We start from the raw sequence: 22,929 nt of genomic DNA, 5'->3' as shown, positions 1-22,929 counted from the left end.
ATAAATAGCTTTCTTTGTGTCTTCTGGATATTGTGTCTTACAAAGTTATACCTTTCCCTACACAGTTCATAAAAATATTACTTTTAGAGGGTTTTATTGTTTGTATTTTAACACTTAGCCCTTTGTTTCCTTCTACCCAATATGTTTGTCATTCTTTATTCTGTTAATGTGGATAGCATATTACACATGTTCAACAATCTTGTATTCTAGAAATATATTCTACTTGGTCATAATGTGTAATTCTTTTAATATACTGTGATATTTATTTAATTTAATTTTTCAGCCTCTATAATAATAAATGATACTGGTCTTCAACTATGCTTATCTAGACTTTATATCAGGATTATGTAAAGCACATAGACTATACTAGCCAGTTTTCCATATTTTCCAGTTCTCTTCAAAGTACTTTAGAATTTAAATAACATAACACACCTTTGATTTTATGGTCAGCTAGAATTTATGAAGACCTGTTATTTATTTAAGTGTGAGATATTTAATTAATTATTTAATTTCTTCTATAAGTGTTCACCCAATCATATAATATACTAACTCTTATTGGTCTTTAACCCAATGTCTTTTGTGTTTTCTCTTTGACACACCCTCATTATCTTATAATACAAGTACAGAAGTTTTTTTCCCTATTATATTGGTCTTAAAAAAAAAAAAAAAAAACCGGGGCGCCTGGGTGGCTCAGTGGGTTAAAGTCTCTGCCTTTGGCTCAGGTCATGATCTCAGGGTCTTGGGATCGAACCCCACATTGGGCTCTCTGCTTGGCAGGGAGCCTGCTTCCCCCTCTCTCTCTGCCTGTTTCTCTGCCTACTTGTGATCTGTCTCTGTCAAAGAAATAAATTAAAAAATCTTTCTTTTTTTTTTTTAGGATTAACGTGTGTAATTTCTTTTTTTTAATTAATTAATTTATTTTCAGAAAAACAGTATGCATTATTTTTTCACCACACCCAGTGCTCCATGCAATCCATGCACTCTATAATACCTACCACCTGGTACCCCAACCTCCCACCCCCCCACCACTTCAAGCCCCTCAGATTGTTTTTCAGAGTCCATAGTCTCTCATGATTCACCTCCCCTTCCAATTTCCCCCAACTCCCTTCTCCTCTCTAACACCCCTTGTCCTCCATGCTATTTGTTATGCTCCACAAATAAGTGAAACCATATGATAATTGACTCTCTCTGCTTGCCTTATTTCACTCAGCATAATCTCTTCCAGTCCCGTCCATGTTGCTACAAAAGTTGGGTATTCATCCTTTCTGATGGAGGCATAATACTCCATAGTGTATATGGACCACATCTTCCTTCTCCATTAGTCCGTTGAAGGGCATCTTGGTTCTTTCCATAGTTTGGCGACCGTGGCCATTGCTGCTACAAACTTTGGGGTACAGATGGCCCTTCTTTTCATTACATCTGTATCTTTGGGGTAAATACCCAGGAGTGCAATTGCAGGGTCATAGGGAAGTTCTATTTTTAATTTCCTGAGGAATCTCCACACTGTTCTCCAAAGAGGCTGCACCAACTTGCATTCCCACCAACAGTGGAAGAAGGTTCCCCTTTCTCGACATCCTCTCCAACACATGTTGTTTCCTGTTTTGTTAATTTTGGCCATTCTAACTGGTGTAAGGTGATATCTCAATGTGGTTTTAATTTGAATCTCCCTGAGGGCTAGTGATGATGAACATTTTTTCATGTATCTGATAGCCATTTGTATGTCTTGATTGGAGAAGTGTCTGTTCATATCTTCTGCCCATTTTTTGATATGATTGCCTGTTTTGTGTGTGTTGAGTTTGAGGAGTTCATTATAGATCCTGGATATCAACCTTTTGTCTGTACTGTCATTTGCAAATATCTTCTCCCATTCCGTGGGTTGCCTCTTTGTTTTCTTGACTGTTTCCTTTGCTGTGCAGAAGCTTTTGATTTTGATGAAGTCCCAAAAGTTTATTTTCGCTTTTGTTTCCTTTGCCTTTGGAGACATATCTTGAAAGAAGTTGCTGCGGCTGATATGGAAGAGATTACTGCCTATGTTCTCCTCTAGGATTCTGACGGATTCCTGTCTCACGTTGAGGTCTTTTATCCATTTTGAGTTTATCTTTGTGTACGGTGTAAGAGAATGGTCGAGTTTCATTCTTCTACTTATAGCTGTCCAATTTTCCCAGCACCATTTATTGAAGAGACTGTCTTTTTTCCACTGTATATTTTTTCCTGTTTTGTCGAAGATTAATTGACCATAGAGTTGAGGGTCCATATCTACTCTACTCTGTTCCACTGGTCTATGTGTCTGTTTTTATGCCAGTACCATGCTGTCTTGGTGACCACAGCTTTGTAATAAAGCTTGAAATCAGGTAACGTGATGCCCCAAGCTTTATTTTTATTTTTCAACATTTCCTTAGCGATTCGGGGTCTCTTCTGATTCCATACAAATTTTTTTATTATTTGCTCCAGCTCTTTGAAGAATACTGGTGGAATTTTGATTGGGGTGGCATTAAAAGTATAGATTGCTCTAGGCAGTATAGACATTTTAACAATGTTTATTCTTCCGATCCAAGAGCATGGAATGGTCTTCCATCTTTTTGTGTCTTCTTCAGTTTCTTTCTTGAGTGTTCTGTAGTTCCTCAAGTACAGATCCTTTACCTCTTTGGTTAGGTTTATTCCCAGGTATCTTATGGTTCTTGGTGCTATAGTAAATGGAATCGATTCTCTAATTTCCCTTTCTGTATTTTCATTGTTAGTGTATAAGAAAGCCACTGATTTCTGCACATTGACTTTGTATCCTGCCACGTTGCTGAATTGCTGTATGAGTTCTACTAGTTTGGGGGTGGAGTCTTTTGGGTTTTCCATATAAAGAATCATGTCATCTGCAAAGAGAGAGAGTTTGACTTCTGCATTGCCAATTTGGATACCTTTTACTTCTCTTTGTTGTCTGATTGCTGTTGCTAGGACTTCTAATACTATGTTGAACAAGAGTGGTGAAAGTGGGCATCCTTGTCTTGTTCCTGATCTCAACGGGAAGGCTGCAAGCTTTTTCCCATTGAGGATGATATTTGCTGTGGGTCTTTCATAGATAGATTTGATGAGGTTCAGGAATGTTCCCTCTATCCCTATACTTTGAAGCGTTTTAATCAGGAACAGATGCTGGATTTTGTCAAATGCTTTTTCTGCATCAATTGAGAGGATCATGTGGTTCTTCTCTCTTCTCATATTAATTTGTTGTATCACATTGATTGATTTGCGAATGTTGAACCATCCTTGTAGCCCAGGGATGAATCCCACCTGATCATGATGGATAATCTTTTTAATGTGCTGTTGGATCCTGTTTGCTAGGATCTTGTTGAGAATCTTAGCATCCATATTCATCAGTGATATTGGTCTGAAATTCTCCTTTTATGTAGGGTCTTTGCCTGGTTTGGGGATCAGGGTAATGCTGGCTTCATAGAGTCTGGAAGTTTTCCTTCTGCTTCAATTTTTTGAAAGAGCTTCAGAAGAATAGGTGTTATTTCTTCTTTGAAAGTTTGGTAGAATTCCCCAGGGAATCCATCAGGTCCTGGGCTCGTGTTTTTTGGGAGGTTTTTGATCACCGCTTCAATCTCGTTACTAGATATCGGTCTATTCAGGTTGTCGATTTCTTCCTGGTTCAATTTTGGGAGTTTATAGTTTTCCAGGAATGCATCCATTTCATCTAGGTTGCTAAGCTTATTGGCATATAACTGTTGATAATAACTTCTGATGGTTGTTTCTACTTCCTTGGTGTTTGTTGTGATCTCTCCCTTTTCATTCATAATTTTATGAATTTGGGCTTTCTCTCTTTTCTTTTGGATTAGTGTGGTCAGTGGTTTATCAATCTTATTGATTCTTTCAAAAAACCAGCTTCTAGTTTCATTGATACGTTCTACTGTATCTCTGGTTTCTACCTCATTGATCTCAGCTCTAATCTTGATGATTTCCCTTCTTATGTGTGGAGTTGGTTTAAAAAAAAAAAAAAAAACCTCAGATATTACTGATCAAATCTAATATTTATTTTGCTTTTTATTTCACTAATTTTTTTTTTGTCTTCATTCATTTCTGTCTTCCACTTACTTAGGTATATCTTGTTAGATTTTATCTAGCTCCCTGAATCAAATACTTAACTCATCTATTTTTGATCTATGCTTTTTAAAAATAAATTCACCTAAGACTTTTTTTTTCCCCCAAGAAACTCTTAGAGTATAACTTACAGGGATTTTTTTTTTAAGATTTATTTATTGATTTATTTGACAGACAGAGAAAGTGCAAGCAGGGGGAGTAAAAAAGGAAGACAGAGAAGCAGGCTTCTGCTGATCAGGGAGCCTGACATGGGATTCGATCCCAGGACCCTGGGATCATGACCTGAACCAAAGGCAGATGCTTAACCAACTAAGCCACCCAGGTACCCCAAGCTTATAGCTTTTGATATAGAATTAGTATCACTCATTTCTAAACAGTCTAGAAATTCCATTTTGTTTTTTTCTTTAACTCAAAATTCAGTTATATAAAATAATAAGCAAAAATAAAGGAAAAGTACAAAACTGGAGGAAAAACAGAATAGGAGAAGAGAATGTCAGAATAAGCACCTAGGGTGATGTCCGTACTTCTATCATGAGGTAGGACTGTCTTTAGGTGAAGGCTCAGGATAAATTTTGGCTCAGGGTAAGAAAGAACTTTGTAAAAATTCAGGCTTGTCCAAAAAAATGAAAGGAACTGCCTTTTAAGAAAGTGAGTTCTCTAGTACTGGAGGTGTTCGAGCACAACATGGGGGAAGAATGGGACGAGGATACTGCAAAAGAAATTCAAACACAGAGTGGATAAATTACTTTTAAGATCTTTCTCGCTCTGTTTGCATTCTATCGTATAATTTAGTCTATTATAAAGTGCGACAAATGGCGCCACAAAACTATTTTTAATTCAAGTAAACCCCCCACTGTAATAAACTCCATAGGAAATCAAGAATGCTTTATTGAAATATAATTGTGTTAAAATTAATAGTTTGCTTAAAACCACATTCCTAATCTGCAGGAGTTGTAGAGCAGACAAAGATGAGACCAATTTTCTCTATAGTTTATTAATAAGTCAAAAGAAATAAGGCAAGAGGAGATGCATCATAAACCTTTTCTTTCTCCTGGTTTCTGGGTCACAAGCACATAATAAATTGCTATCTAGTCAACTATAGCTAATTCAAGGTAAGAATTGTCCATTTTTGCCTTTATTTCTGTTCCCAGGCCCTCACTTCACCCAGCGTAATGCACAGCTCATCCTTTCTGTGACTCACTAGCTTCTACTCTCAGGAATAGAACTAACGGACCACTTGAAGGACAGACTTCCCAGTTTATAAGTAGGATGCATATAAAAGACATGTTGTGGGCCACCTGGGTGGCTCAGTTGATTAAGCACCTGCCTTCAGCTCAGGTCATGATCCCAGGCATCTAGTCCCACATCCAACTCCTTGCTCAATGGGGAGCCTACTTCTCCCTCTGCCCCTGTCTGTGCCCTCTAGGGGGTGCTCTCTCTCTCTCTCCCCTCCTGACAAATAAATAAATAAATAAAATCTTAAAAAAAAAAAAAAAAAAACTGAAACAAACAAAAGGACACACTGCACCAGGTGCTAATTACCTCTGTCTCAAAAACACAGCAACTTTTCTCTTCTGTGCTGGTATCTTCGCTCTCTCAGAATTCTTACCCTCTGCCTTACTATGTCTTCCTGTGCTACACTACTCTAAAATCATATCCTTGAGTACCTAGGGAACCTGGACAGACCTCAACTCTAACTTCATAGTCCCAGAAATTCTTGGCTCTCGAGGTCCTGTCTTCCCGCCCCTTCCCCATCAACCAGCACACCTATAATTCTGACTTAATACAATGAATATTATTAATTGCACTAGATGATGTTAGGGACTGAAGGTTTGTGTCCCTCCAAAAGTCATATGTTCAGTTCTTAACCCCCAATGTGATGATGTTTGGGGATGAGGCCTTTGGAAGGTAATTAAGATAAGATTAGGTCATAAAGTTGGGGCCTTTGTTATGGGATTAGTGACCTCACAGGAAGAGGAAGATATCTCCCTTTTCTTCCTCTCTCTCTGCCACCTTCTGCCTCTTTCTCTCCTTTTCTCTTTTTCTCTCTCTCTCTTTCTACTCCCACCCCTTGACCCCCTAATTTGCATTCGTTGAACAAATGCCATGTGAAGACACGGTGAGAAGACAGATATCTGCAAGACAGGAAGAGTCCTTACAGGACTTACAAGTCCTTACAAGGAACCAAATCCCCTCCCATCTTGATCTTTAACTTCTCAGTATCTAGAACTACGAGAAATAAATTTGTTTTTTAAACCCTCTAGGCTGACATATTGATATTACAGCCCAAAATGACTAAGACAGCAGGTGTGACAATGACATAAACTATCGTCATGTAGAGGTCATATGGAAGCATTTTGTTTGACTTTTTTAATCTTTTTTGAGATAAGTATCTTGACACCTATTAACCCTGTGATAACAGTAAATTGATTTGTAAATAGATGTGACTAAACATGTTTCTAAAGAAAATGATTATAAATAAATCAAGTTTTAAGATTAACTGAACTATTGAAATAACTCAGATATAACTCAAAGGTTTTATTTTCTTGACACACTGCCTCTACCCTAAATGGAATCCCGAGTGGAACTTCAGTGGAATTGTTTTCATCTGAGAGCAAAATAAAATGACTGATTGAGTATGAGTTGACCAATCTATTTTGAAGATCTATGATTCCATATGACTAAAGGGACAGAACTGAAAGACCAGTGTAAGAAACCTCAATGGGAACACTGTGTCTTTGATTCTTAAGCAGTTGATATGTAAATTTCCATGTTTACCACTCTGGAATTTAAGAGAACTCAGAAGACAGGAATCTTTTTCCACACATCTTTATAACCATGGTACTCAGCACAATGTCAGGCCCATCATAGACACTCAGAATAGGTTTGTTGAATGAAAACACTTATACTTTCTTTGGTACTTGAAGAATAATTATAGTACTCTGCCACCATTTCTAGCATTCTGTATCTATTCATTCAATAAGTCCTTATTAGGTACCTACTCTTCCACAAGGCCCTGTTCCAGTCACTGAGGATACAGTGAACAAAATAAAATCTTTATTGTCATGGAGCTTATATATTTTTTTTAATTTCTTTTCAGTGTACCAGAATTCATTGTCTATGTATCACACCCAGTGTTCCATGCAATACATGCCTTCCATAATACCCACCACCAGGCTTACCTAACCTCCTACCCACCCCCCACCCCTTCAAAACCCTCAGATTGTTTTTCAGAGTCCACAGTCTTTCATGCTTCGTCTCTCCCTCCAATTTCTCCTCACATGGAGCTTATATTTAACTGGGGAAATGAGCAACCATCAAACAAACATATTAGAAAGTATAATACAATGTCAAGCATTAATAAATACTGTGAAGATAATTAAAACTGCTAGGAGGATAGAGAATGACAAGTAGATGCTATTTTAGATAGGAAAGTAATGTTTGAGCAGGGATCTAAATGAAGTGAGAGAGTGGACCCTCTAAATAGTTGAGTAGAGAACATTCCATCAGAAAGAAAAACAAATTCAAAGGCTTTGATATGTGAGTGAATCTGATGTGTTTGAAAAAAAAAAAAAAAAGAACAATTAAGATTGTTACAAGTTAGGTTGGAATGGTAGGTAGATGTCATCTATCATAGGTCATAGGGCCTTCTAAGTCATTATTGGGACTTGGATTTTATTTGGAGGAAGCCATAATAATATTTTTGAATCAGGGAGTAAAATGATTCTTATACTTTTAAAGGATTGCTCTGGTCACTAGGAGAATAGTCTGGGTTGGTAGAAGAAGGTAGTGGGTAAAGAGAAGGGGAACAGGACCAGTTAAGAAGTGATTGGAGTCTTCCAGAAGAGATGGCATTGGCTTGGGCCAAGGAATGGAGGGTCCTGGGGGTAGTAATCAAAAGTGGTGAGGGTTGAGGGGTAGTGATCAAAGAATACATTCAAAAAAGAGATTTTGCGGACACAGCAGGATTTGCTGCGATAAGAATAAATGTAGGGGCGCCTGGGTGGCTCAGTGTGTTAAGCCGCTGCCTTCGGCTCAGGTCATGATTTCAGGGTCCTGGGATCGAGTCCCGCGTCAGGCTCTCTGCTCAGCGGGGGGCCTGCTTCCCTTCCTCTCTCTCTGCCTGCCTCTCTGCCTACTTGTGATCTCTCTCTGTCAAATAAATAAATAAAATCTTTAAAAAAAAAAAAAGAATAAATGTAAAAATGAGAGAAGCAATTGGTGACTCTGAGGTTTGTGACTAACTGAGGTGGGGAACATGGCAGAGGAGCAGACTTTGAGAAGAAAGCCATGAATTCAGTTTTGAACATACTCTCTAAGTAGAAAAGTTAGGTAGGCACTTGGACAAACGGATCTGATCTTATATACAAGAATGAGGTCTACAAGGGGTCTGTTTACAGTATCTTAGTGGTGGCCCAAAAGCTAGGTCAAGGAAATTTCAGGAATTATTTGTGCCAAAGTTCAAGATGTTCAGGTAAAATGAAGACTGAGAATTGAACCCTGACTCTGGCAATTTCAGAAGTCATTAGTGATTTGACAAGAGTCATTTAGTTGGAGTGAAATGGACAAAAGCCTGATGAAAGAAAGCTCAAGAGGAAATGAGAGGGAAGAAAGTGGCAAAACCAACCACAGACAACACTTTCGTTCCTCTTTTGCCAAACAGGGAGCAAAGAAATTTTAGCTATCTCTTTTCTAATTATTTCTTTACTGTAGGACTTTGCTGCAAGTCTGAATTTCATATCTTTATCTACCTTCAACTACTAGCATGTACCCAATGAAAAAATAGCCAAGTCAGATGAGCCACCAAAAGACAATACACTTTACTTATAGAGAGAATACTAAAGAAAAAAAAACCTCCAGAGTACTTACGAAATAAAATATAAAATGCTGACAGCAATGATAAAGAGTTCTTACCATGACTGGCCCTTGGTAAGTGTGATATACTGATGAGAAAATCGCTTGGAGGTAACATGTTCTCAAGGAAGGTGTTGTGTCAGTGATGAGACAGTGTCTAGAGATGAAAGTGTTCCATGATTTATTTTCTCCCTTTTGCTTTTTTGAAGAATATTAGGAGGACACTAGGAGGGGGTCTGGAGGATAGAAGGGGAAGGAGAATGAGACAAGGAAAAGTGTACATCAAATTAGAGTAAAGTCTTAAATACGGAACTGATTTTTTCTAGAGCATTCTAAATGCTGGGCGTTGGCTAGAGCATTGACTAAGTCAATATGGTGCATGGTTATAGAGCAAGTTTCTAGTCCATGGGGCAAAACGTTAGGAAAGCAAATTTATGTGATTTTAGTTCCTCTGGAAATCCAGGATGCTCTGAGAACATCATTTGATGAGGCATCTAACAATCAAGGAGGCTAGACAAACCTTGTGGGGGAAAAGGGTTTTTAAAGCTGAATCCAAAAGGATGAGCAGGAGCTGGGAAGATATTAATTACGCCTCTGAAGCGATTCTGTTGCCCATCAGTGTCTACCACCTTCAAAGCCACTAGGTTGTTTCTTTTATACTTTCCTCTAGTGATGGATGTTTATAAAATGTAGTGAGAAGAAAGCAAAACAAAGGTTTAATGACAACTCTATGTTCCTTTGAAAAGATGCACTGATGCTTAAGAAAATGGAAAACGCATTATTTTAATGTTACTGTGAAAACAGAAACTAAAGTGTGCTATTTCTATCTGAACCACAGGTAACCTTGTTTTTATCAGTTTACCTGCTGGTGCTTTTTTGTCTTCACTGAATACTTTCCTTTTTGTCACTCAGGTAATGTAATCACCTCCTTTTGTGTGATAATCATAGGTAATTAATTTTGTAACTGTTCCTGTCCTGTAAGACTGTTAATTGGATGTCTGTGAACCATATATCCCTCAAGTCCTTAAAAAAGTTAATATATGCTAGTTTTGAAAGGACATGGGTGCTCTCCTGATTTCGACGGTCAATTATTATCACAGGTATTGTTTGCCTGAACATACTAGTGCTTGGGTATAGGACAATGTCTTTTATTCTGAGATGAATTTCAAAGCCATAATGAAAAAAAAAAAAATGTGCTATCCCTACTGCCACAGGGAATTTTTGGCACAAATTGATATTATTCATCCCTATCTCTTTAGCATGAGGTCATGTGGATTGAAGCCAAGTTCAAAAAGTTAATAAGTAACATAGCTGAGATATGAACCCAACTCTAAATCTTCTGAATCTAAATCAAGTTCTCATTCTAAATCTGCAATGATTGATTCCAGTATGGCTAGCATTTGGGAGTTCAGTTTCTAGAGCCAGACCGCTTTGGTTCAACTCCCGGCCAGACCGGTGGATATCGCGTAATTTTGGACTCTGCCTAACCTCCCTATGCCACATATATTAATTCATTATTTTTATAAGAAGTAATTTTTTAAAGAAAACTTAATATATGTAAAACATTTAGAATTGTTCTGACAAATACTAATTGCCCAACAGATTTTGGTTATTATTACACTTCTAATTGGTTTATAACATATAATATATACAATTGCTTTAACTCTTATCTAGTCGTATCCTATCTTGACCATACGCAATCATTTTATGCAACACAGATATACATGACTTTACATTGGAAAAACTACCTAAACTCTTACAAGCACAGATCTTTTTCTCATTATTGCCCTGTGAGCTTTATTCTGAGATCTCATTAGTCCTCTCAGACACAGATAGTCATAGAGTCACAAATTTCTACATTAAAGACTGGTCTTCAAAATACTATTAGACAGAAATTTTGTTACATATATATTTTTTAGCACAATAAAAAGTAGTAAAAAACAGACAAAAATGGCATTTACACTCAGATACACACAACTGCACCTTTTCTATATTTTATATTATTATATTAATATTATATTATTATAACATAATTATGTTGTATTATATAAGTTTATATAAAGATTTTCTATTATATTCAACATATAATTATATATAAAGAATTGCATTTGTTTATTTTACATAATTTATTTTTATTTTTAAATTGTAGATATAGCTATATGTAGATATATAGATATATATTAGATGCCCCTAAACGAAATCAACCCCTAAATAAAATCTGACAATGAACCTAGGTGACTGTTAAACATCAAACATCCACATGAATACCAAAAAGCTCAAATATCTGTATAGTTGGTCAACATGATGCCACGTGTCCACGTATTTAGAAATACCTCTCTGATATAGTTTAAGTTTCACAACTTGTTTTCAAATGTATAATATTGGTAGACCCAGTGTACCCATTACAAATTTCCCCAGTTTGTTTGTATATGTAATTGTTTAGCTGGGCTTGGCCCTGAGGGACCACAGAGATGAATATGAGTCCCTGTCTTCCCAGAGCCTTCAGCATAGCGAGAGAGCAGAGAGGCATCAAAATAACTTTAAGAGTAGGGCAAGAATAAACATAGAAGGTATCACAAATGTATTGCCCATGCATTCTCCCCCCCACCCCTCCCATGCTCCTAAGGATTAGCAGTATCCGGGGAGGGAGTAATAACAACACTACAGCACTAAGGATGTGAGGTTCGAGGGGATGAGTACACACAGGAAGAGGGAAGAGAAAGGAAGCCCTCGGATAGTGGTGAAAAAGGTCCCGGAACCACTTCTACGGAAGATGCAGACACCACCAGCCAGGACGGAAGCAGGCAGAGGTCGCCAATGTCATTCCCACAGAAGACAAAATTGACGGAGTATCTGAAGCGCCTGAACCCGGAGCTTAGACAACATGATGAGAGTTTGAGGGTAGATTTGTGATTAAGTATACCCAAAAAACAGGCAAACAGACAAACAAACAAATGAGACAGTTATTAAGTCCAGAGAAGGCAAAAGTGTACAGGAAAGAAGAAATACATAAGGTTTACCCTATGATCAGTTGTGAAAGGCACTAACAGAATCCTAACAACAAAAATATTAAATACAAATGTCCACGGGGGAAGGGAATGAATGCTATGTGTGGCAGGCATAAGGAGAACGAAGAGGTATACTCTCTAATCCTATAGTAGCAAGTCAAGGGGCACCCGGGTGGCTCAGTTGGTTAAGCGGCTGCCTTCGGCTCAGGTCATGGTTCCAGGGTCCTGGGATCGAGCCCCACATCGGGCTCTCAGCAGAGAGCCTGCTTCTCTCTCTGCCCCTCTCCCTGCCACTCTGCTTACTTGTGCTCTCTCTCTAGCTGTCAAATAAACAAATAAAATATTTTTTTTTAAAAATTACGATAATTTATAGTAGCAAGTCAATAAATAAAGAGTAAACCAAGAAATCAATGTAAGAAGCAAAACAAACAAAGACACACAAAAAATCAAGCTTAAATACAGAGAACAGACTGATGGTTTACAGGAAGAGATGGGTCGGGGGCGCGTGAACTGGACAAAGGGGATGGAACAGCACTCTTACCTTGGCGAGCATCGAGTAACGAATGGAATTGTTGAATCCTTATTTTGTACACCTGAAATGAGTACAGCACTATATGTTAATTAACCTTGCACTTTTAAAAATCTAAAAAAATAAAATAATCCAACTTAAAAATAAAAAAGAAAAGACTGGAAACCCATATGGTTATCAGCTATTGATTCATGCATGGTGGGCGTGTGAGTGTTTCATTGTTCTTTGAACTTCATTTCTTTTTAATTTCTCAAAGAAAAAATAATAGTTTTTTCAAATAAAACAGCTCTATAAACCAGAAATGAAAACTGGAATTTTGCTGAATGAGAAACAAAAAAAAAAAAGAGAGAGAGAGAGAGAGAGAGACCTTTGGTTTATGTGGCCTTGGGCAAAAGTTGGGCATCGGCAGAGGATGAACAAGCCAAGCTGGTCCTCCTTTTGAGTCTACTTCTCCTTTTGAGTCTACTCTACAGTCAGATGGGTTATAAAATTCTTCTCTGGCTCAGGGTCTCTGCGTATGTTGATAGTCATGCCCTCTGCCGCCTCCCTTCACCGACACCATCCGCGAAGACACTCACGCCCACCTACATGCATTCATCCTTCAGGTCCAAGGTTACATAGTACTTCCTGGAGAAGTGTCCTTGACCACCTGCCCCCAACCACTACCATCCCCCACCAGATTAGTCAATCTGATTCATTTAGGTTTACTTGTTCGGTGCCTTTCTCCCTCACCAGAGTCTGTATACTCCGCAAGGGATTCTCTCCAATGGCTCGAATTAAAACCCTTGAAGCCATGCCTGCTTGCTGTCTTCCTCTCAACTTCTTTTTTTTTTTTTTTTTTTAAGATTCTGTTTTTATTTATTTGACAGACAGAGATCACAAGTAGGCAGAGAGGCTGGCAGAGAGAGAAGGGGGGAAGCAGGTTCCCTGTGGAGCAGAGAGCCCTACTCTGGGCTCGATCGCAGGAGATGCGGGGCTCGATCCCAGGACTCTGGGATCATGACCCGAGCCGAAGGCAGAGGTCTTAACCTACTGAGCCACCCAGGCGCCCCTGCTCTCACCTTCTTATACAATCTTCAGCAAATCCTGTTGGCTCCACCTGGAAAATACCTCCCCATTTCTTTTAGGATGACTAACGCAGCCCAAGCCACCAGCTCTGACCTCCCCACGGCTACCTCTCTGCTTCCATGCCTGCCTCTTGCAGACCTCCCGTCCCCAGGCAGCCACAGGGGTCCTTAGGAAATAAACATCAGAAATGCCCTTCTCCGCCCCTCATTTTTCACAGAATGAAGAGTGCTCACCTTGGCTAGCAAGGTCCGGTGGGAACAGGCCCCTCTACCTCGCGGTCCTCCTCCCCTCACCCCGCTCTTTATTCAACCTTCTTTCCCAGCAGCCTCTGCGGCCGCCACACCAACCCTGTCCCAACCCTCGTTCGTGGTCCTTGGCCTTCCCACTGCCTGCAGCCTCGCCCCTTACAGATGCTCCCGCTCCATTCTGCTTGCTGCCCAAGAGTCAGGGTTTCACACCCCACCCCCGCAGTGCCTCCATCCTGCTTGGTTTGCCTTCAAAGTTCTCATGGCTACATGGCACATTTTAGAATTGGCTGTTAATTGATCAGTCGGTCTTTACTAATTAGAATTTCAGCTTCATGGGAGCAAAGGGTTTTTTTTGTTTTTTTGTTTTTTTTTTAAATTTTTTTTTATTTTGGTACCCTGTTGTATTCTCACTGCTGGAACACACTTGGCATACAGAAAACACTTAGTAAATGGTTGCTGAGACACCTTTTTAATTGAGTGAGAAAACATTTTGTCTGTTTCAGGAGAACTTGGTACCCATCAGAAGAGTGCTTGGAGGGACGCCTGGGTGGCTCAGTGGGTTAAACCGCTGCCTTCGGCTCAAGTCATGATCTCGGGGTCCTGGGATCGAGTCCCACGTCGGGCTCTCTGCTCAGCAGGGAGCCTGCTTCCCTCTCTCTCTCTGCCTGCCTCCCTGTCTACTTGTGATCTCTCTCTGTCAAATAAATAAATAAAATATTTTTTAAAAAAAAGAAGAAGAAGAAGAAGAAGAAGAAGAAGAGTGCTTGGAACATAGCAGAGCCTGGATAAATATTTCTGAATGAATGAAGCCGATGGCAGAGTAGAATATGAGTGAGAAAGAAAGTTTTTCTCTCCGAGATGATTAACTGCCAATGGCAGTCAATTATTCTGAGAGTGAAAAATATAAGAAGATCACAAGAAAGGTACAGAAAGAGCTAGGTGGCATAAGAGAACAAATATAGATAAGTGGCATTACTGAGGAAGAGAGAACATATGCAGAACATTTAGGAAGGGAACTAACATTTAATGTTATAAATGTACTCACTGTATTCAGACACAGCATTAGAACTATAAAAACATACATTATTCTTAATTCTCATAGCCCTTTGTGAGACAGATATGGCAAGTCCCTTTTAAAAAGAAAGAAATGCACTCGGATGAGTTAACTAATTAGAGTCAGGTTACAATCTAACAAAAGGAGACTATCTGACCAGCAGACTGTTCGAAACCAGCCTTAGAGACTGCTCTGTGTACAAGTTTCATTCTTAGTAAAAGTATTTTTAGCCTCCACAATATTTTGAGAAGCACCCACTAAACATTTATTCAGTGCATAAAAGATCCCTTCAGAGAAAATGTCTTAAAGGTAGGTAGAAAACCAATAGGAAAAAAATTACTTGGGTTGATGTTCTTCCAAGATCAAAATATATTTGGTAGAAAAATAAGAAAATAGTATTTGCCGAAAGATTAATTGAGGATGTGGTCTAATCATCTTCCAGAGCATTAAGCCAACCTAAACAGAAAGGTATTTTCAGCTTTGAAGAGTTGTTCTTATGCATGCAGAATTATAAATGGCCTAATTTTCCCTATATCTCCATAATTAACAGAATAATTATTGATCAGCACAAAGCACACAGTCTCTAGAGACATGATTTGTGTGAGCGCTTAGCTTTTTGAAAGCTTAAATCACTGTAGTCAGTATTAAAAAATGAATTGATAGTAAATGTGGTATAATTAATCCACCTATTCTATTTGCCCATGAACATCTTTTCATGCTAAATATCTCATTCATTTAGGAGAGAATACAAATGTATTACAATGACAGAAAAAAAAATAAATTGGAACTTTTATTTTCCTTGCGATACTCCCTGTTTTTCATTTACTCAGACTTCCCATATATTGTGCAAGTTTAAAATATTTCTCAACTTTTATCTGCAAATTACAGGTGCGAACAACAGCCGAGGCAGAGGATTTGGGCAATATTCTAAATCCCCTAGAACGTTCTTGCGCTAACGCTGGGCTGCTTGTCCTCTTGGCTCTCCAGACTTCTCTGTTTGGCCCTGTATCTCAGCGGACAGTCCCCAGCAGGCTGCATGCTCCCAGGCCCCTTGCCAGCAGGTTTCCTAAGGGGCTAGGAAAATTAGAAGTAACTAGTGGGAGAATGAAAAGAAGAGAAAGGCCAAGACATAGTTTCCCATCCCTCTCTGTTCAGGTGGCCTCAGGTGTGAGGCAGCACTCCTTTCTTCTGAGCCTCCAGCTGACTCCTGACAGACCTGCCAGGTAGGTGACCTTGATCCTTGAGCTCTGAGAACACCATCCCCGCTTTGTGCTCCGCCCAGGAGTAAGAGTCACTTGCTGTTGCTAATCTCTGGGTGGCCTCACTCTTGTGGCCTGTTGTCTTGACAGCCCTTCCACTTCCTGTGCAATCAATCCCTCTATTAAATATCCTCTGTTCTGAATTTTTTTTTAAAGATTTTATTTATTTATTGGACAGAGAGAGAGATCACAAGTAGGCAGAGAGGCAGGCAGAGAGAGGAGGAAGTAGGCTCCCCACTGAGCAGAAAGCCTGATGTGGGGCTCGATCCCAGCACCCTGGGATCATGACCTGAGCCGAAGGCAGAGGCTTAACCCACTGAGCCACCCAGGCGTCCCTGTTCTGAATATTTAAAGCCATTCATGTTTCTCTGTTTAGACCCAGCTGATAGAATGTGCTTACTCCTTGACATGAGGGACCTAGTTTGCCTTGTGTACAGCTATATATCCCAGTACCTAGGAAAGTACCAGGACATAATAAATAATCAATAAAAAAAATGTGCTGAATGAATGAATGAATGGAAAATACTTCCTTTAGTATCAAATATCAAAACTACCTGGAGAGTTTATTGTAACAAATGGCTACCCCTTCTTCTCCCTTCGCCAAGTTTCTGATTTAGTAGCTCTAGGATGAGGCCCCCAAAACACACAGTTCTAATACATTTCCAGGTGATGCTGCTGTTGCTAGTCCAAGGACCACACTTTGAGAACTGCTGCTTTAGTCCAGGATCTGCCCTGAGTATCATCCAATCTGAACATACATACAAGAGTCAACATCTGTATCAAGGAGCACTCACTCTTCATATTCAAAGGCAATCTGGTATGCCTCTTTAATTATTGTAACCATACTATGTTTTCTGTGGAAGCAAGGAATTTTAATATCTTATAAACCTTTACCAGGAACGGTTATGACTATTCAGTTAGGTCCTTTTTAAAAATCTCATCTTAAATTTTTTTACTTGTCTCTCTCTCTCTCTTTTTAGGTTAAATACTGAAGGAAGAATGGCCAACCTTTTAAAACAGATTATTAAGTTGAGGACTTTATTTTTTTTTTTAATTCTCTATAAAGAGCACCAGGAAAGTAAGTTGCACAAAATAATACTTAGAGATTCAACAGTTGTCATTTAAAGTAAACATCACCACCAACAACAACAATAACAAACAAAGACTGTCACTCATGATAATATAAACTAATTTGCTTACTCAAAATTTGCAAGGCCTGGTGGCTCAGTTGGTTAAGCATCTGACTCTTGATCTCAGCTCAGGTCCTGATCAGGGTCATGAGTTCCAGTGCTGCACTGGGCCTAGAGCCTACTTAAAAATGTTGTGTTTTTTTTTTTTCATATATATGTGAAAAAAATGATTACTCAAATATCTTTGCTATCAGATGATAAATCTCAGATTAATAAAGATGAAGAATAATGTAAGTCAAACACTGGAATTAACCAATATTTACGGAACCCTTCAATTCCCAGTAGTTGACTAATTACTAACTATGCTGTTAGGATGACTGTAAACTCTATGGGGTTAACACATCTGTGTTGTTCTGTTGTATATCCCGCAACACCCGCCAGCACAGGGCCTATTGTGCAGTAGACATTCAAAACTCATTGAGGAAAAAAAAAAGTGAATAAATGAATGAATGAATGAATGAATCATTACAAACTGGCTTAGTTATAGGCATAGTTCATTTTGAGGAGAATGTTCTTCTGTCAGTGTTCATATTTCACATAGTTTCCTTTGTTCACAATATTTCCATTTACTTCCAGGAAATTCTTTATCTCTACCAAGGATGGAATAATTTGATAAGCCTTTAATGGACAAGAACGGTGATGACATAAATCTGCTAGAATGGGATGTGCCTTCCTAGGGCCTGTAGAAGAGCACAGTTGTATTATCCCCTATCTAGATTTGATAAGATAAAATCTAGGAGTCATCTTAATTTCTCTCCCTCACCCTCCACCACCCATTATCAAGTTCTCTATGGGTTCTTAGACATTTATCTTAAATATCATTATTTCTTACTACCTATACTGTGCCCAGCCTAATCTAAGCCACCATGTTTGACCTAAAGCTACAGTGACATCATCCCTGCCCTTAATTTTGCCCCTTACAGTTTTTTCCACATGACAGACAGGGTGATCTTTTAAATTTTTTTTTTCCTCAAATCATATCACTTAGAACCCTCCAATGGTTTGCCCTTTACCCTAAGTAACCGTTCACCTGCCTCCTCACAGACCCCTCCTCTCTTTCATTTGGGTTCAAGTTCCTAGAAACCACAAGAGCAAAGAGCATTCCCACTTCAGTGCTTTTGCTCAGGTTGTTTTCTCTGCCTGGATTGATCTTTTTCAAAACTTTTTTTTTTTAAATTTTTATTTTCTCACATCACTCAAGTCTCTGCTCAAAGTTTACCACTACAGAAGGTGTTATCCAGCACCCTCCCTAAAATAATGTTTCCTTCTCTCTCCTGAGTCATACTGTGTTTTTTATATACATACACTCTATCTGAAATTATGTGTTTATTTATAGGTGTACCGATTTATTGTTTGTGTCTACAGTAGAATGCAAACTCCTTGAGGACACAGCTTTTTTCTCTCTTCTTTTTTTTTCAGTTTTTATTGAAATACAAGTGACATACAGCACTATGTAAGTTTAATGTATACAGCACAATGACTTGACCTTCATATATTGCTAGATGGTTTCTGATGACTTTAGTTAACGTCCATCACCTCATATGGATGGGTGGATGGATAGATGGATGGATGGATGGATGGATGGATGGTGGGTGGATGGGTAGGAAGGAAGGAAGGAATAAAGGAAGGAAGGAAGGATTTTTTTCCTTGTGATTAGAACACTCTTAACAATTTTCAAGTACACCATACAGCACTGTTAACTATAGTCATCACGTTATATATTATATTCTTAGTACTTATTTATCTTATAACAGGAAGTTATACTTTCTGACCACCTTCACCCAATTATCCCACTCCACCCCTCTTCTGGTAACAAGTCTGATAACCACAAGGAAATACCCTGGTCCCTCTTGCCCACTGCTGGATCGCAGAGCTTTGAAGAGCACCTAGAAAAGGGCAAGTTTCCCATAAGCATTTGTTAAATGAATGGAAATATCTACCACAAACCAGGCTTAGATTCGGCTTCGCAGTAGAAGAAACAAGAATTTCCAGCTGTAGTATTTCTCCCCCCAGTCCTCTCTCAGTTGTTCCATTCCCACCACACGCCCACGCACGCGCATGCCCGCCCACACAACCATGCCCATGCCCGCACATGACCATGTCCACACATGCCCACGTCGTCCGTGCCCATGCACGTACATGCCGACACACACCCACCCCCAAGTACACGGCTACTTTCTCAGGTCTTCCCCGCGAGGGGGTGTTGATATATCATGTGCTCACAGCATGATATAAATGATTGAGAGTCATGGCTTTCAAGCTTTTGCATATTTAGTCAATCATCTTAAACTAAGAAAATCAGACTTAAAATTTGGCGCTTAATCATTATAACATTATATGTAATTGCAAAATATGAGAAATAAGTGCCTGTAAGTACTAGATTTCTTGAGTAAACTATCATTCAGGCACACCATGGAACATTACACAGCTATTAAAAAATAAAAAGGAGTGGGGAACACCTATATGAACTGAAATGAAATGATTCCTGGGGTATAGTGTCTTAAAAAATGTTTGAAAATGTCAAAAAGTGTACATGGAGTACACTTTTGTTTACAGAAAAAGAATTTTTAAAAATACTCAGATATGTTTATTTTTGCAAACAAACAAAAACCCAGAAAGAATAAATCGGAAACTACCGAAACTGATTTCTTGCGAAGAGTAGTTGGGAATGGGGAGACGGGTTAGCAGAGGGAGCCTCAGTTCTCGAAGAACCCTTTTTGTACAGTTGTGACCTTTAGAACCACATTCATGTTTTACATACTCAAAATTCAAAGTTAAACCAACAAAATAGAAGAGAAACAATGCCAAACTGTATAGACACAGAAACAAAAGACCCAAAGAAACAAAAGAATATTTCAGATAACTATTACCACCTTGAAGGAGTTGTAAAAAAGAGCTAAATTGAATGGTTTTTGAACACAGTGCTTTAATTATAAATCTTTATTTTATAAAAGTCCAAAAGAACTTCAAACAAAACTTGAAATCTACCTAGAATATTTGTTTTTGTTTCTAGACGTGTATGGGTACAATGATTCTGAAACTACTTTTAGTATTTATTGAAAGATTGATGAAAGGACTAAAGATGCTCATATCCTTAGGAGGTAGGGGTCCCTCACTGTGAGAGATAGAAGACACAAATATGTAGTGATGGAAAATAAGAAAGAACCCTTTGGTTTTCATTTGGAATTAGAGTTATCATTAACTCGTGATTTTATACAAACACATCTCATATACACACATATGTAATGTCTGTTCCAAAAATTTTGGTGATTTATATATGTCATATAAATAATGTATTATATGTATCAGACACATATGTATCACACACACACATACACATGTATATGATTCATATGCAATTCCTTTTTTCCCCAGTTCTTTCTTCTGAAAAGACCTAGAAGACACCTTAATAACAATGAAAACACCCAGGGCTCATATCTTGGTTAATAAGTCCCATTCTCTGGTTAAAAGAAATAAGGAGTCCTTTGAAAATGGCTGATTCCAATGACAAGGGCAGAAAAGTACAAGATTAGCTAAAAAAAATCTTGTCACACCGAAGTGTAAGGAAGTGCTCCAGAGAAAGTTGGGGTATGTCAAAGGGACATGTGAGTCGATTTTAATGTAGAATGTCCTCAGGAGGCCTCACTCCTAAGGTCCTGTGTGAGGACCAGAAGAAGGTGAGAAAGAAGGGGAGCTGCTCCTGTAGGAGGAACATACTTCGGGAAGACAGACCACAGTGGGATTCTAGGCAGTGTTTAACAACAGCTCCTCCGTGGGGTGAGGAGATCTGATTTAGAGTTTGCCTATGTCCTTGGTATAAAGAGTCCCACCTCAGTTGATTTCCAGCTACCACTGATTTAATAACTGGCTATCATGGTCCATGACAGTTGAACAAGGACTCTCACAAGCCAGGTGGACCCCACCCTCAAACATCACTAAAAGAATAAATAAATACCTTCAGAGAAGACTTGAGGCAGGAGCTGGATGCTTCTGCCATGCCCTGTTGGAGTGAGTGTGGAGCAAGAGCGAGCCAAGGCAGAGTGTAAGCATGAGTCTAGAAAAGAAACAGGAGACTCCATTTTGTAAAACCCTATAGGCCTGGTGAGGGCTTGGGAAGCCAGTGGAAGGAGAAGTCTGAGCAGGAAAGTGACCCGGTCTGACATTTACTTTGACAAGGTCATTTGGACTGCCATCATGAAAGCAGCAGGCACGGAGGGCTAGAAACAGGGACACAGGAGACTAGTCCAACAACCGAGGAGACAGATGATGGTGCCCAGGACTAGACTCCTAGCAGTGGATGTAGCAAGGAGGAAGGCAAATTAGGCTATGTTTTGAGGTTAGAGCTCACAGAATCTGCTGGTGGCGTGGATGGGGCTGTGAGGGAAAGAGGCATCATCGAGGACTGCGAGGCTTTTGGACTGACTTGCCAAAAGGGAGGAGTTGCTTTTCACGGAACAGAGGAAGACTGAGGGAGGTCCCCGTTGGGGAGAGTTTGATTTCACACACCTTGAATTTGGGACCCAGATGGAGAGAGAGGCCCAGTAAACAGTATCAGCACAGATACAGAGGATCAGTAGGTTAGGAGGAGCGAGTGCCCAACCCAGAGGCAGTTCTCACTGGAACTGCGACCAGGACCCCTCTGCTCCAACCGACTTCTTTCCGATTTCCTTTTCTCCCACCCCCCACCCATAGAGTTCTGCAAATTTCAGTAGGGTGTTTATAAATGGAAACTCATGTATCAACTTGTTCTTAGCACACATACAAAAATGGAAAGTTTAAAATGAATGCTCCCCCCTGCACCAACTAATTTTCTGAGGAAATCAGAGAGAAAATATTTGAGCTATTTACATTTCGGCCATCCAAAACTGAATACAGAGGGTATAGGTGTCAGCTAGAAATCAACTACCACCACAACTAGAAAATTCTTTTTCTTTCAATCATAGTAGTCTAAACAGTATTTTGAAAATTTTAGCTGTAAATAGCATTTTTTAAAAATCAGTGGACATGGTAAAAACACAGGTGGCAAAATACTTACCTGTTAGAGTCAAGCGCGCCGACATTTTCTAATGAAATTGCTAAATACATGCTTTAAAGAAGAATGTATATTTTTTGACTTTTGGAAGTTTAAAAAAAAAAAAAAAAAAAAAGCTTCCTTCCTTCCCCAGTTAGGACGGCTTGAGACATGATCAGCTGTGACCAGAGAAGAAAGAATGCCAAGTTTCCAGTGTGCGTGTGCTCATTTCTTTTGCTCATAATTAATAGCCCCCGTGCTTGCTAAGTTTTTGGAAAGCAGCTCGAAGCCTACCCAGGTAATGCCTTCTGACAACGTTTTAAAGATCAGTTATGTCATATGGCTGCCTTTTAGAAAAAAAAGTCACAATGCATAGCCGTGCCATATGGCATCTCTGAAGAATCAGCCGGATTGGACAGACATTCATTGGATAAGGTCCCACAGCACTTGGAAAAGAATGTAGTCCTGTTGCCAAAATGTGGCCTTTGTTAATCTCCTAACTATTATTGTGCAGAAACCAATTCATCTGTATTAATTATAAACAAATTTTAATTACTTCAGTAAAAGCCCATTATACCGATATCTGATGCCAAACAAGCTGTATTAACTCTTTGTAAGT

The sequence above is a fragment of the Mustela erminea genome, chromosome 16, assembly GCF_009829155.1.
Source record: "Mustela erminea isolate mMusErm1 chromosome 16, mMusErm1.Pri, whole genome shotgun sequence".
Classification (NCBI taxonomy): domain Eukaryota; kingdom Metazoa; phylum Chordata; class Mammalia; order Carnivora; family Mustelidae; genus Mustela; species Mustela erminea.
Note: the sequence above shows the minus strand (reverse complement) of the source record.